The 16045-nt window shown below is 37.2% G+C and overlaps 1 long non-coding RNA gene across 1 annotated transcript; it reads right to left on the bottom strand.

The window, feature by feature from the left end:
• Nucleotides 1-2024: 2024 nt before the first annotated feature.
• Nucleotides 2025-4724, bottom strand: LOC127519295 (uncharacterized). Its single transcript, XR_007931771.1, has 2 exons — nucleotides 4490-4724; nucleotides 2025-3855 (listed from the first exon to the last, which is right to left on the bottom strand). It is a non-coding gene; the product is annotated as an uncharacterized LOC127519295 (long non-coding RNA).
• Between the last annotated feature and the right edge of the window lie 11321 nt (nucleotides 4725-16045).

Here is a 16045-nt window from a genome sequence, read left to right on the forward strand (position 1 = left end):
ACGAATACTGATTTTATTTCCTCCCCATCTGATATACATTGGAGGTAATGGAACTTGCGTAGATCAAGCAATGATATATTCCAGTAGAAATCAGCGACAGAGCTTTGAGGTTGATTGTGTCATCTTTGATTGCGTGTTAATGAGAGTCTACTTTCGTATGTCTCTAAGTCAATTCTTTTCTTTTTTTTTTTCTTTTCTTTTTACATTTTTGCTAAAATATGTTGGAGACAGCAAATTTACAGTTAAAGTCAGAATGAAACGGAAGTTGCGATAGTCTTTTATTTCCTATTTCCAAGTAAAACTGCTTCTCGAACAAGAAAAAAAAGTAGGGTGGGACTTGATTCTGTCCGTCATAATTGATTGGATTGTTGTGGTTTGCTATTGCTGCATTCTCATTTGAGTGACAGGTTGTCCCTGCCCTTGTGCCAGTAAACATGTCAGCAGAAAACTATTCAGTTATTTTGATTACAAGAGCACACAAATTTAAAAGAAATAATGATGTGCACAGATAAATCATTTATAATAAATACTATAATATTCTATTAAAAAATAAGAATTTTGATTTTATGGTGACTTTAAACAATGGTACTTGCATGAACGATGAACGTTTTTCTGAACTTTGTTCAGGTGATTCCAATGCAAGACATAAAATATGGTGAACATTAAAATATCCCAGTCCAAGACAAAATGTAATGCCACAATTGTTGAAACTTTCCAGTTGCTTACAGCTTGGAGATGAGATGGGCCCTCTTGGCACCCTCCCTCTGGCAGTGTCTTTGCACACAAGTATCCGAGCTATCCTGTGCCAGCTCTTAAACACAATCCTCCAATGCTACTCTGGGTTTGGCACGGGCCTGGAATTGGGGACCAGAGCTAAATAACTCCAGACTCTCTAAGCATTTGAAGGGCAACATTTCTGATGTACGGAGTGAGAATCGGAGGCCTGTGTTTTCCAACCAGACTGATAAGGCTATTAAAGATGTTTTTGGGGCGCTATTTCTGTTGTGAAACAACGTGGCCAGCTAGCGGGAGAAATAGCAATCCTTTTGTTATTGAGAGGACAGAAGGATTTCTTGAGGCCTTTGGCTCTTTTGTAATCGCATCCAGACTCTGTTTGATTATGATATGTGAGTTATCGCATCACTGAAATCCCTAAAGTGGCTTATGGTCTTATAGGTTGACATTTGAGGTTGTGTTGGCCTGTTTGCTGTCAATATACTGCCTGCACACTAACAGTTATTTAATGTGGTGATATGTTACATACATAAGAGAAATGGTTTAGATTTGAGAATCAATTGGCCCCAGCAACCATACAAGCCATAAATTAATTTTTTACCTATAGTAATTGCACAGCTAAACAACTTGGTTGTTTAGGGGGAAATCTTTTATGCATCTTACAGTACATTTCATGTGAGTATAATACAAATAATTTCCATGAAATGCTCTGAGACATCATTCCTTAAAAAAACAAACAATCCCATAGATTGTAGACCTACACTAAATCTACTGACATAACAGTTTATGACTTTATTTAGAGGCAAGTATGAGTTTATGGTTGTTGTTTTTTAAAAGATTCTACAGTGGCAAAAATCCCCCTTTAGAACAGGCGCTCAATTCAGCAGACCCTGCGCATGTGATCTGGCCCCTGCCACACAATACAGTCCCTTAGGGCATGTAAATAGCCATCATTCAGTCATGTTCAAAATGACAGACAACACAGCGATGCACTGGGGTGAAAAGTCGTGACTCTCTCAACCCTGTCCCAGCAAGACACCATGTTAGTCACATGACCTCAGAAGGTTCATTTAAGTTTAAGTGGCTTGCATCGTATTAATCATTCAAACAGGATGCATTTAGATGATTTTCATGTTTGTAATAGTGGATCTACTGAAGAAATGTATTGTACATGGGAAAAAAATACATTCTTTGTTACATGAAATAGTGTAATGCGTTTAATTTAATTATTTATTCATTTGCTTGCTTGCACAACAGTTAATTATCTATGAAATGAGTCACTAAAGCAAGTCATTCAAGTCTTTTATTTCTAAAAAATAATATGCTTCTCAGTGCCCTGTCTAATATTATTATAACATTTTACAGTTTTTCCTAATAATTCAATTGTATGTCATTCCTTCCAGGTATTCTTGATATGCAGTGTGACAAGAAGCGGGGACAGTTTCATGAGCTCAGAGAGCACATTTTGGCAGCGAGCATCTTTTAGCACCCTGCCCAGATGGTGCACGACGATCGGATGTGGGGGAGCCACCAGTAAATATATTTCCACATTTAAACTACGGAAGAGGAAAGGAGTGTCGATCAAAGAGCCAGATCTCCGAGACAGGTACCAATTACTCTCCGGATCAGATATTTACCATGAAGCCTTTGTGTGCCTTTCATATTCCAGACAGTTTAAGGAAAGGCTGTCTTTGATCAGACTGATAAGCCATGGTATATGCCAACACACGCATGCACATTCTAACACGCTACAGCACACACACTCACACTAACGCATGCTAAAATGCACTCAGCGCCACATGTGTAGTCAATTAGCAGCCGAGTGTTTATGGGGGATCCAGATGAGTTTCAAACAGGGCACGCTGCTCGGCAGACTTTGATGGCTTACAGCTTTAACCTGCTCTCATCACACTGTTAGAGTAGGAATGGATGGAAATGTTGTTGAAACGTTTGCTTTGGTTTAAGGGTCTTTAGAGACAGCGTGGGTTGAGCAGGCTTGAATCGCCGCTGCATGCCAACTCCTGGAGTCATGAATTTTCGAAATGGAGCTTGATGTGGAATATTTCGGTAAAAAAAGTTACTTTTTGTTTACCGTTAAAGATTTTTTTAAACATTTCCCTTTGAATCGCTGTTCTCAAAAACCCACCTGTCTACCTTGTTCTAGCTAGTAGAACAAGCTTAGTAGAGCCATAAATTCAGTAGCTTTAGTGATTGATTCCATATCCGCTGATCCACTGAAGCCTGAGGTTTTTTTTTTCAACAGAGCTCAATACATTGTATGCATCTCCATTTTGCCTCTAAACCCCCGCTTCCCCAACATGTAGTTGATGACTGCTCCTACAGGGTACAGGGATTACAATTTGAAGCACAATACCAACATACCCAGATTAAAGCACAATACCTTAATCCTGACAGGCATTCAAAGTTTATCAGAGTTTCTCAATTTGCGCCGCAACTAATCTTGAACCTTTTATCAGATTAAGATTTTTTTTTTTTTTTTTTTTTTTTTTTAAATGATGGCTGACACATAGCACCAAAGTGGCAATTTTCTTGTCCCAGGTTAAGGTTTTGCACATCTGTCCTATATGGTGCCATGTTGCTGTTGTTGTTTTTCTCCTGAGGGATTAAATGCCGATTTGAGAGCTCATTTCTTGGAGTGGACATGCTAATCTGATTGAGGATGATGCTGGGTTATGGGGCCATGGAGTGCACAGGTGGGTCGGATGTGCTGTCTTGCATCTGTTGCACCCTGGCATGACCCTGGCATGAGTCAACGAGTCGAGGAAAACTACACTGAGTATGTGTTTTCCATGTATAATTATTCAGTGATGACAGATGAGTAAATCATGCACAGCCAAGACTGTCAGCATATTTCAACCAACTTCACCTCGACAGAAGAATAGAACAGCACATTAATATATGCACATATTTTATGTATTGTGTGTATTTGATGCCCAGGAGATCTCATTTGGTGGCTTCTCCACTGATCCCGACTGCTCTGTTGGTTATCAGAGACGGGTTTGCGTTCTTCAGATCAGTCCATCCAAAATGGACTTTGAAGTCCGTGCCCCGTAAGGAGACATTGGTCTCAGGGCGGCTGAGCTCTGGGATGTGTCAGACCTGAATGGAATAAGAGTCAGAACGAGTAATAATAAGGACTTTTAAATTGACTTTGAGAAATTGTTTGAGAAATTTAAAATTGTTTGATAAAACTATAATAAGAAAAAAAAAGAAAAGGGGAAAAAATAAAGGTATATTCTGAATTCAAGTTAAACTAAATTGATAGCATTTGTGGCATAATGTTGATCATCACAAACTTTCATTTTAACTCATATTTTCTTTTATTAAAAAAAAAAAAAGCAAAAATTGCAGCTATGTTGAGGCACTTACAAATGAATAGGGCAGATTTTGGGGGTTTAAAAGTACAAATGTTAAGCTTACTTTATATAACTTACTTTATAGATTAAATCTTCTCTTAAAATGTATATATTATTTGAGCTGTGATGTTCTTTGAATAATCATTTTTAAGGCATTATAAGGTTTATAATATAAATCTACACATTAACATGCATATTGTCCCTATACTATTTCAACAGTAAGCTTTTTTTTAACATTTTATTAGAAAATATAGTTTTTCAGTTCATCAGTTTTTCCTTCTTTTTCTTTTTTAAAGAAAAGGAGAGATGAGCCAGTTGATTTTCTACTAAACTAATATTGAACCTGGAATATTCCTTTAATATCTCCTTAAACATACCCCTTTCTGACATGTTCCTCTCCATGATGTGATGGTCGAAAATTGAGAAGACTTTAGTTGGCGTCATGTAGGGTGTACCCAGGAGTCCCAGAGAGTAAAGTTGGAGGGCGAGTAAGCCTATCGGTCCGGTATGTGCTCCGAGGGGCAGTCGTGGCACCGTGCCATGGGTTCAAACACGCAGGGTAAATATTTGCTTCTCTTTGGTAGGCCGGCTTCACGGAGGTCATTCGTCTGGGATTCCCTTGGCATCTGCCACTCTTTGTTGTTACAGTTGGCATTTTTGGCACAGGAAAGGTGGAGGGGCTAGAAAACAGTCACCTGGAGAACAGAAAGAGGGACTTAGGAGCAGAGCGGAAGCATCAGAGCTGGCATTCATACAACTGTTCCATTTGAAATTCAAGCTTCTCATGTGCAGCCCATAAAAATGCAGGAAATGGAGAAGAATGCATTTTGTCACTATAGGTCACCTCTCTCTTGTTTGTCGAAGCCTTTTATGTGGAAATACGTCAGGAGGGTTTCAAACTGACTCACTCTTGCTCATGTTGCAACTATAAAACCAACATAATCCATCTCTTATCAAAGCGATTTCACCCGTATCACTACAGTGAATTTATCATTTATTCTTCCCAATCACAAATGATATCCAGTCATGAAAGGAAACGGCATCCCACCCACTTCTGGACGTCCTCCTGCGATCATCTGATGGTGTGCCGTATCAGCCTGTAGATGGTGCTGTGTTCCACCGATCTCCTTTTCATCCCTCTATCATTTCTCTACAATGAGTCCATTGTTTTCATATCCTGTCTTACCTCCTTTGCCCAAGATCCCCCACCGCTCACTTCTTTGACTGCTCTCTCTCTCTCTCTCTCTTTTTCTCCCCCCTTCTCGCTCTCCTGCTCTGTTTGACTATATTACTAGATTTGTCTCCCCTCGCAATCCAAGCTACATTTTGTCAGTCTTTTTTAAACCCACCCAGCCAGGGCAGACCCTGATTATGCCATCCGCGTGCTATCGTGGGCATTTGAGGAGGAGGAAGATGGCGTAAAACTCAAGTGCAGAGGAGGTGGGAAGGGAGGAGGGAAAAGGCACATATACACAAACACACAATTCCCAAAGCACTCTTGGGGATTGGCGAGGGCCAAGAAATCTCTCTTCCCTGGAACACCTAATCCTTGGGTCGGGGCCAAGGACCACAATCTCTGTGCACAACTGACACCGGCCACCAGAGACACTTTAGGGTTTTTTAGGCGTGTCCTGTTCTCTCTCAGCTCACCGCAGCCAGAGCATGAAGCATGGGAGAAAGACTCGGCAGCCCAAAGAAAATAAATGATGTGGGGAAATACAATTCTGAAGCTTTTCATAGGTGCTCACTGCTCACAGCCATTTTTCAATGAGAAAATCACAGTGTACGTTTTTGTGCCGCAGTGTGTGTGTGTTTGAAAGGGAAAAACTTGACAGAGAATGTGAAACGACAGTATGGAACAAGCCTTTAGGGAACTCTAGTGCTGATTTAGGGAACTTGATTGTTTCGTGTAATTTATAGGCTTCTCAATTTCCGACGAATCCTTAGGTTATATGTGAAAAAGGGAAATGCCTGATTTGCTAAATACAAATGATGGCACGATTTACATTAAACACACAAGGTTCTAAAGTCGATTGCATTTTTAAATATTTAAACGTATACTCTCACAGCTTTTCTGCTGCTATGGAAATTTATCTTCTACAAATCATGGCTGTAACTGAAATAGTAAATGAACAGCATTGAGCTAAAAATACAGTCACAAATCACTCCTGCATGCTTCTTGCCAGATTTCATGCTTTCAACTCACGTCTGTTCAAATAACAAATATAGTGAGTGACATGTTGCAGGTACCTTGCTGTCTGAGCATTTACACTCTAATGATGCAAGTTTGTGGCACTGGTTGGCAGGCAGCATGTAAATCTTCGACAGCTGTTGCATCCTGAATGGCGTTGTGTGTTTATATAAGGGTAAATGCCACACTTCCCCTGGTTTTAAAAATGTAAACGTCGGACATGGCCAATTAGAAGCAGGAAAAGCAGGAAATGTCAGGTGTGTACCTTTGACCTCACTGTGGCCATTATTTTGTAGGCACTGTTTTAAGTGTGATGTGTGTAATTTTTTTTGTTAAAATACTTTCTTCTGCCCAAGTCTAATGTGCATTGACCTGGTACAGCAACACTGACTTAACCAATGGTGTGAGCTATGGGGCGGGACTATCTGTTTTGTCCAACCAAAGGCAGATGGGCGGAGCTATTTTTTGAATAATGACTTAATTAATTAATTCTTAATTCCTTGACAAAAGATGTCTTTGACTTTGCTTCTTAGTATATTATGCCACCTAAAAAATATAAAATGCATGCTTTTATTTACATATGTGACCTGTGCTGGCAAAATGAGTCGCAATGAGCAAATTTTCAAAGATGAATTATTATTAAAAAACCTTCAAAATGATGAATGATTTGTTGGAATCTGACAAAAAATGACTGAGCTACAATTGTTTGAAGTTGATAGAGTCAGCAAAGTCAATTTTGAGAAAATTTTCTGAATGTTCAAAAAAAAAAAAAAAAAAAAAAATCACCTAGCAACCATACCTTAAAATCCCTGTTAATAATACCTAATTTGGCACACACCTCATCAAAACCAAATATCTATAGGAAAATATATATATTCAACTTTTTTTTTTCAATATTACAATTTTTTTTGAAGTACTGTAATCGGGATTGCACGCTATATAAGGCGTCTTTGTGCAAATGCTTCGGATCTGTCAGTCAGTGCGAGTAAGATCGTTTTGTTTACATCAGCATGAGTTTGAAAATCACATTTCATTGGTTGAGACTTGTGCCATCAAAAATTCGCTATGAGTATTCACAAAGTTAGAATGCTGCGCTTTAAAACAATACCAAACTTGGACTAATGAGGAAGTTGCTGAGGGGAAGCACGAGTGGTGAAGTGAGCAGAGAAAAACAGCATTCTTTATGGTCAAAGGAAAGGTACTCCTCTCAGAAAACATACAAATAAAGATACTTTTAGATGTTTAATTGCTATTTGAAGCATTTGGATCACTAGATGAGGGCTTAATGAACTCATTTTTGTGAAAACCTCAAATTCATCCAAAATCGACATTTTTGACTTGTTTGTTTTGCCTGTAGCTCGTAAATTAGTCCATGTGCATTCCGATTCATTTTGCCAGCATAGGTCACATATTTTGATATTTTGAAAAATATATGGGAACCTTAGATGTTTAGAAAAATATCCATTGTATGTTAGGTTAAAGGGTTAGTTCACCCAAAAATGAAAACTCTGTCATTAATTATTACTCCCCCTCAGGTTGTTCCAAACCCGTAAGAGTTTTGTTCATCTTCGGAACACAATTTGATGCTTCAAAAAGTTCGTAAAACTAATCCATATGAATTGAGCGGTTTTGTCCAAATTTTCTTAAGAGACATGATTGCTTTATTATATGATGAACAGATTGAATTTAGGCTTATATTCACATGTAAACATTCATCAACTCACACATCAGTTGTGGTAAACAGAAGCTCAAGCATGTTTGCTGGACGCGTGTGAGAACCAATGAGGTTCATTCTCGTGTTACGCAGCACGTTTGAGCTTCCACAAGAGGGTTGTTCTCAAGCGTCAAGCAGTTTCGGTTGAGCTTCTGTTTATGTTCGCTGATCAATGTTTATATGTAAATAAAAGCCTAAATTAATTCTGTTCATCATATAAAGCGATCGAGTCTCTTCAGAAAATTTCTTAATTCATATGGATTAGTTTTATGATCTGGATCTGGATGAGGGACAGAAAGCTCTCATATTTCTTCAAAAAGAACTTCATTTGTGTTCCGAAGATGAACGAAAGTCTTTTGGGTTTGGAATGACATGAGGGCGAGTAATTAATGACAGACTTTTGATTAAATTTGTCACTTGATTTGGTGAGGTCCACAAAACTAATTAATAACAACTTAACAAAAAAAGCTGAACAATGCTGTTTTTTAGACACTGAAGAAAAAAAAATGACATATTGACCCCTGGTTGTTGGTTTGAGATGCTGTGTGTCGTTTGACACTCAAGAATGCACATTTGAAGGTGCTCCTGTGGTTCACACTGTAAGCCTGTTCAACAACACATTGCACCATATTAATCGAGACCTGACAAACGGCCAGCGCAAAGTTCATCTACATAGTAAACTTCAAAATGAATAAAACTATATGAGAAAAACAGTGCTTGTGGCTATTGGCAATCAAATAGATGGGCAATTAGCTTTGACATGTTTTCCCCACGATTTGATTGATATTTACATTATCATATTCTAATTGTCTGTTCATGCATACTTATTTACGTTACGAAATGAGAGGGCCTTATTGTGTTCAGCTTAAAAATCATTTGCATAGATTACAATGTCACTAAGCAAATTATGTGCAGTCAGATGAACATATGCCTCGTTCTGACAGTGTCAGCGACTCGGCGTTGTCATAAAGCATATAAACAATCTGTGATATATCAGTAAAGAACGGTTTTCAGTTGATTTTGGAATTGACATGGATTCATTTGACTTGAATTTTGTTCTGTCATGAAACTAAAAGGTGTTTTTTTTTTTTTTTTTTTTTTTTAGAAAAAAGACTTGCATTTAGAATTTAACTTAATTTATCATTTTTTTTTACACATATGAGGGACACAAATGGCACAGTTTTGTAGATACGGTGAGTGTGATATGGTGATAGCAGCTCTCGGAGTTTGTTGGAATAATATCCCATTAATGACCTTCTTATTCAAGGCCACAGGAAAAGTTCATTTTAGTTCATGATGCACAAGGGCCATTTCCTCAAACAGATGCTGGGGTCACGAGGGGCCTAGATGAAGGCCATGAATGTTTTGATAGAGGAAAAGGCTTAAGGAGACTGAACCACTACTGTCGCTTCCTTTCCGGGTAAATAAAGCCCTTTAATCGTGAGGGTAGATTTAGGTAAGGTGTGGGGTAAATTGTTGAGGAATTTCAAATTATCTTTCATTTTCACATAGTGTAATTCCTTTCCACCCAAAAAATGCCAACCCACCAGACTGGCAAAACCTGTGATTCACCAGCTATCACTTACCAGCAGACCCTAAACTCTCACACACATACAAATAAATGCTCACACATACAGGGAGAAACACACAGTCACATGCAGGGAGCTGTGGGAAGGCATGTCAGGTGCCGTTAGATCAGGACGCTCCCAGCAGGCCTGTCGTCTGGGTAAGGTAATCTGCCACGGACCTGATTGCTCACTTCAGCTGCTCAGTGCTGACCAAACGCTTCCTATTACAGCAACAAATACCTCCACCCCTGGGGAGACATAGTCGTCTGGGACATAATTCACTCCCATCATTCTCTCAGGCCCATTTAATTGCCACTCACCATATTTAACTTCCTGTAAAGTTTTAAGTACACATGAACTAATTCTGCAGTCTGATTCAAGAAAATGAATGAAGAAATGTTTTATTCAGGAGAAATGCTTTTATTAAGCAAGGACTCTTTAATTTGTCAAAAATGACAGTAAAGACTTTTACATTGTTACGAAAAATTTCTATTTCATATGTTTCTTTTGTTGAACATTCCAGTCTAAGAATCCTGAAAAAAATGTATCATGGCTTTCACAAAAATATTAAGGGTAACACTTTACATTAAGGTTCCCTTTGTAAAGGGTTTATAAAGGTGTTTGTTAATGACTAATAACTTATTTACAAATGCATTATAAGTCGTTAATAAGGAGTTATAACTGCATGAATAAAAAGAGTGACTTTAACGTAATACCTGCCAAATAGTGAGTCATTTTTAACTCACATTATAAATGCTTAATAAATGTATTTATCCACACTAGGGATGTGACGGTGAGAAAATTTTCCCACCGGTTAATCGACACGTGACAATACCGTTAATACCGGTGTTACCGGGGGGCGGGGCCTCCACCTTTTTTTTTTTTTTTTTTTTTTTTTAAATCGCTTATGAATCCCGGTGTGCGGCTGTGTGAATTTTACCTTCACTTTCAAATTAGCGGCGATTTTGAATGGTGGTTTATTATTCTTACTGAAAAACACAACAACAAAACAGTACAACGACAAACTCTTTAAAATATTAAACATAGAATGTTTATTAACAAAACGAGTAAGAATACACCATGCTAGGCCAAATAAAATAACAAATAGCCAAGGCTAACTTAACGTTTATATGAAAAACTGAAAATCAAACCGTGGAAACTCTGGAACCAAATAAATAAGGAACATAACGTTTAAGTACTTTAGTAAAGAGCAGTGAGTAATTCTCTCTCTTACCTTTGTTCTTTGATTAACATTAATGACACTTTAAGATCTGCCGCTGCTGCACACGACGCGGATCTGACACGTTTTCTCATAAATCTTTACGTTCATTCAAGACTTAATTTAACTCATTGAAGACTCCTCTTATTAGGACACTCGACAAAATGTACATTTTGGCATAATTTGTGTGTGTAATCGTTTGTTCAAGCGCGGAAGAGAACTTAATACTGGCGCTCGTTGTGTGTGTGTCACATAGGCAGGACATTCACAGACAGCGCGTTCTCTTTTGTCGCACTTGAATGGTTTAAAAGCATTTGCATGAATAAGAGCTTGATCATATAATGCAGAAAAACGGTACTGCTTTAATTGCATTAAATATTTTTAATGTGTTAAACTGAAAAAAAAGAAAAAAATGCCTCGGTGGGCAAGTGATGAAACCGGTGTTGCGACTGAACACCGGTAACACAGACTATCGTAGCAAGCCTAATCCACACATATTTTACCAGATTTCTGGTTATTTCATGATGCAGCAAAAATATACTGTTATGGCGAGACTGAAGGGTGATTTATTTATGGTCTTCTCAATAATATCTCATGACTTATGACACTTTTCTCACTGTTGCTCATCAGACTTTACTCTGTGCATTACCCATGATACTCTGCAAAATGGCCATGATGCCTATTCAGAGGAATGTATAAAAACTGATTTCATGTTTATCAAGATAAAATGTTCAAACTTTATTTTGGGGAAAAAAAACAACAACGAAAAAAACATATGAGAACAACCATAACTTGATGAGATTTTAATAATGAAAAATGTAATTACATTAGTTACCTGTGAACCCTAATGAAGGGTGAACCATTTATTCATGAGTTATAAACGTTAGTAACATGTGAAAGTGAACCTTAATGTAAAGTGGAAACACGTGAATCATGTCTTTATTTATAAGTTTATAAATCATGAATAAATGGTTCACAGGACTTCACTTTAAATTAAGGTTGCCTTTCGCAGGTTATTAATGTTTATAACTCATGAATAAATGGTCCACAGGACTTAACTTTACATTAAGGTTCACTTTTACATGTTACTAACGTTTATAAATCATGAATAAATAGTTCACCCTTCATTAGGGTTCACAGGTAATTAGTAATCACATTTTTTAATATTAATATCTCATCAAGTTATGGTTGTGCTCGTATGTTTGTTTGTTTTTTCAAAAAAGTTTAATCATTTCATTTTGATAAACATGGAATCAGTTTTAATACATTCCTCTGAATAAACATCATGGCCATTTTGCAGAGTATCATGGGTAATGAGTAAATTCTGATGAGCAACAGTGAGAAAAGTGTCACAAATCACGGAATATTATTGAGAAAACCACAAATAAATCACCCTTCAGTCTCGCCATAACAGTATATTTTTGCTGCATCATGAAATAACCAGAAATCTGGTTCTGAGTAAAATATGTGTGAATAAATACATTTATTAAGCATTTGTAACATGCGAGTTAAAAATGGCTCACTATTTGGAAGGTATTACGTTAAAGTTATTCATGCAGTTATAACTGCTTATTAACAAATTATAATGCATTTGTAAATTTTTTTTTTAGTCATTAACAAACACTTTTATAAACCCATTACAAAGGGAACCTTAATGTAAAGTGTTACCATATTAAGCAACACAACTGTTTTCAACACTCTTAATAATACACTGTCATGAAACTCTAGATGGCACAGGCTGATAGGTCCATAACTCAATCTGCTTGCAATCACATCATTCTCTATAGGACACAGCTGATTGGTTCCTGCTGTATCAGTAGCCAATGAGCTCGCTGCTCAACCTTCAAATACTTGGACAGCATTTGCTGTAGCAGTTTGCATCACGCTTTCAGAAACGCTTCAACTTCCCCAGCTCCACCTGTGTAGATCTGCTACTGGTAATTCATATATGCTATTTTGTACAGCAGCAGCATGTCTTACTTGCTCACAGCAGCATGTCGTCTATACGCAATAACAGCAGCAGCAATAGCATAGCTGATCTATTCTGCTAAGACCAAACAACATTGTCATATCTATTACCATGCTAAACACTCCGAGAGTTGTTATGACAGAAATAAGAAGAAATGTTTCTTTTAGCAACAAATCAGCATATTAGAATTTCTGAAGTATCATTTGACACTGAAGACTGGATTAATGGCAGCTGGAAATTCAGCTTTGCCCTCACATGAATCAATTAAATTTTAAAATATATTAAAATAGAAAACAGAACGGTTATTTTAAAATGTAATGTTTCACAATTTTAATGTTTTTACTGTATTTTTGGTCACATAAATGCAGCCTTTGTGAGCATAAGAGACTTCTTTCAAAAACATTAAATTAATCTTACCAACCTTGAACATTTGAATGGCAGTGTGTGTGTATATAAATTATATAAGAAATATTGCTGATGGAAGCAGAAAGTGACTAAAACTAAAATATTTATTTGTAATATTGTTTTTTGTAGTTCAATTAATTACTTGACCTATATAATTAATTTTATGAATTTTAATCTATTGATAACCATAATAATCATATATTAAGTGTCAAACCAGCTCTGTTAAATGTGATATACATATTCTTAACACTCCTGAGAGCGATGCTGATTCAGCAGGGGTTTAGTGTGTGTTTGATGCATCTCTCGGTGGTCCAAGTCTCTCTGTGGTCCACCTTCTCTAATAAAAACAACATCAATGGAACTGCCATGCCTTCTTCCCCTCTCTGTTAAGATATCATATCTCCCTTATGAAATTTCAAATAAGTTATTAAAAATTGATAAACCTCCTTAGCGCATATGAATATCTGCCCTGTTAACAAGTGCAGCGAGATTAGTCAATAAATTTACATGCTTGATTATGTTGTGCCTGAGACCTGGATGTGGCCCTAGACACCTCTATGTGATGAGAATCTGACACAATTCACACTATTTCATCAAAACTTTCCATTTGCATGAGAGCGAGGTGCCGTTTTTCATGCGGTAATTCTAGAGGACAGATGCCATAGTGTGTGTGCTAAAAGAGGGATAATTCTGAATTTTAAACAGAGGCCAGTGTATGCTTCAGGCTGCATTTGAATTTATGCAGATTGCTGTCAAAGCGATATTACTCATATTTGAATGTGTTTTTCAAGGGGCCTATTCATGTCATGTGTGTACATGTCTTATTAGGTAGCAGTGCAACCTGAAAGGTTAGAGCGTAGCGTTAGAAATGAATTACACAAGGCTACTGGGCTTGTATCTTTTAACACGGTGTGAAGGCATCAAGTAGAATCTAGTGAGTCAGTGACCCATAAGAACTCTGATATTATGGGGGAGGTTAGATTTATGGTAATGCTTTACAGATCCATTAGCATTGGGGGAGATATCACTACTAATGACAGGAAGAACTAAAATATATCTGTGGGCTTAAAACTTGTAACACTGCATTTTGTACTCGACCCTGCTATAATACTTCAAGCACAATTCCCACCCACATGTTCCTTAGCAGTCAATAATTTAGCTGCTTTAACGTGTTGACAAATTATTCAACAAAATGTGCAACTGAAACAAATGTGATTGGCTGTTTAAGTTTAAGACTTTGTCTTTTTTGACTTTTGGGTAATTTTACCTTTTTAGATAAAAAAAAAAAAAAAAAATGTTTTCAGTATATAAATTAAAACTACAATTTAACCACAAAAAAATTACTTACCAAAGTACGACAAGCAACTTGTGTGCATAAATGTCATTTGAAAATCTCTATAAAATCAGATTTTCCTGCACTTTTGATGTAAACAAGTTTGCCCCAGACAGACAACTTATATCTGGTGCCATTTAAGTGTGCATGATTTCCCACTGGCATAAATTATCATATATTATGAGACATCTAAAAACCTGCCAGTTGCCTCTAATTGCTACTACCAAGTTGACAGCACTAATGTAAACAAAGGAAGGGGTCAAACTTTAACATTTTTTAAGGACCTATGACACATTATTCAGGAAGAACCATGTCTGGTGTAATCCAGAGAAAAAAAAAAAACACGCAAATGTGATGACGTTTAGGGGATTTTAAGGCAACTTTGTGACTATACAAACAGAAATCAGGGGAGAACATTTGTTTCTCATTCCCATGAGGCCGTTGTCTCTCTGTCCCTAATCAGACAGGTTTCGACAAACGCAGTTCCTTTGTTGATAATGTCGGTAATTAACGCAAATGACTGCTAGTCTTACAGGACTCGCCCCTGGTGCGATTGTAATCATTCTTAATAGTGAAATGAAGGCCTGTGCTTGTTCATGTGTTTTTCATCAGTGCATGATGAGCTACCTTTAAGGCCCAAGATTGCATGCAGTAATTTGGCATAATAAGGCTGTAACTTTGTGGTAAAGGTTTGCGAGAGCAGTGACTTTTCTTTGAGGGAACCACAGCCTTAGCAGAGGGCAGTTGTGGTTGTGTAATCAAGTGCTTAGAACAATGACAATCATATTTTTCTGCCATAGTCTACAAAGACCTGAAATTTTGTTTCATAGAGATTTGTTGATTTTCTCTTAAATAAAACCCACCATTTTGTTGTTTTATTTACTTGTTCCGTTATTGTTAGACAAGTAGCTATTTTACTACAAGTAGATATTGTAGTATTTTTTCTTTGGCACCTCTGTCTATAATAATCTTATAGTAATTAAAATAAAGATAAAAAGATAAAGATTTTTTTCAAAAGTTGCTTTCATTGTCTACTTTTATTAAAAATCTGAGGGGCCCGAATGGACATGATGGACATGATTAACTGTAGTTTTTTACCCTTGTCTCCTATGGTTTTGTTCGTTTACATGAGACATAACTTTTGTTTCCCTCTTTGACTTTGTGCGTTTTGCACAACATTCTTAACCAGATGTTTAAAAATAATTTAACCTCTGATTAGAGTCACCTCTTCCCTTTTAATTTCCTCATGAAACTAAGAGAGAGGGAACTAAGGTTGAGCCAAGAGTGGCCTGTCGCAATCCAGTCGGCCGAACGATGTACCTGGCAAAGTCTGAGCGCAGAGATCTGGGTAGTGAATCATGCTGATAATGCAGTTGGGTTTTCGTGGAGGCTGAACCTTAACTGGAATGCTGTCTTTGAGTTTCTCAATACAGAAACACACAAGTAGCAGTTTCACCTCTATCTGTTTCTCCTTTTACCTCATTTGAGGACAGCGGTGAAGAAAGTACAAGGATTGCAAAAGAAAAACTAGAGG

This window comes from Ctenopharyngodon idella, chromosome 9 (assembly GCF_019924925.1).
Source record: "Ctenopharyngodon idella isolate HZGC_01 chromosome 9, HZGC01, whole genome shotgun sequence".
NCBI classification, from domain to species: domain Eukaryota; kingdom Metazoa; phylum Chordata; class Actinopteri; order Cypriniformes; family Xenocyprididae; genus Ctenopharyngodon; species Ctenopharyngodon idella.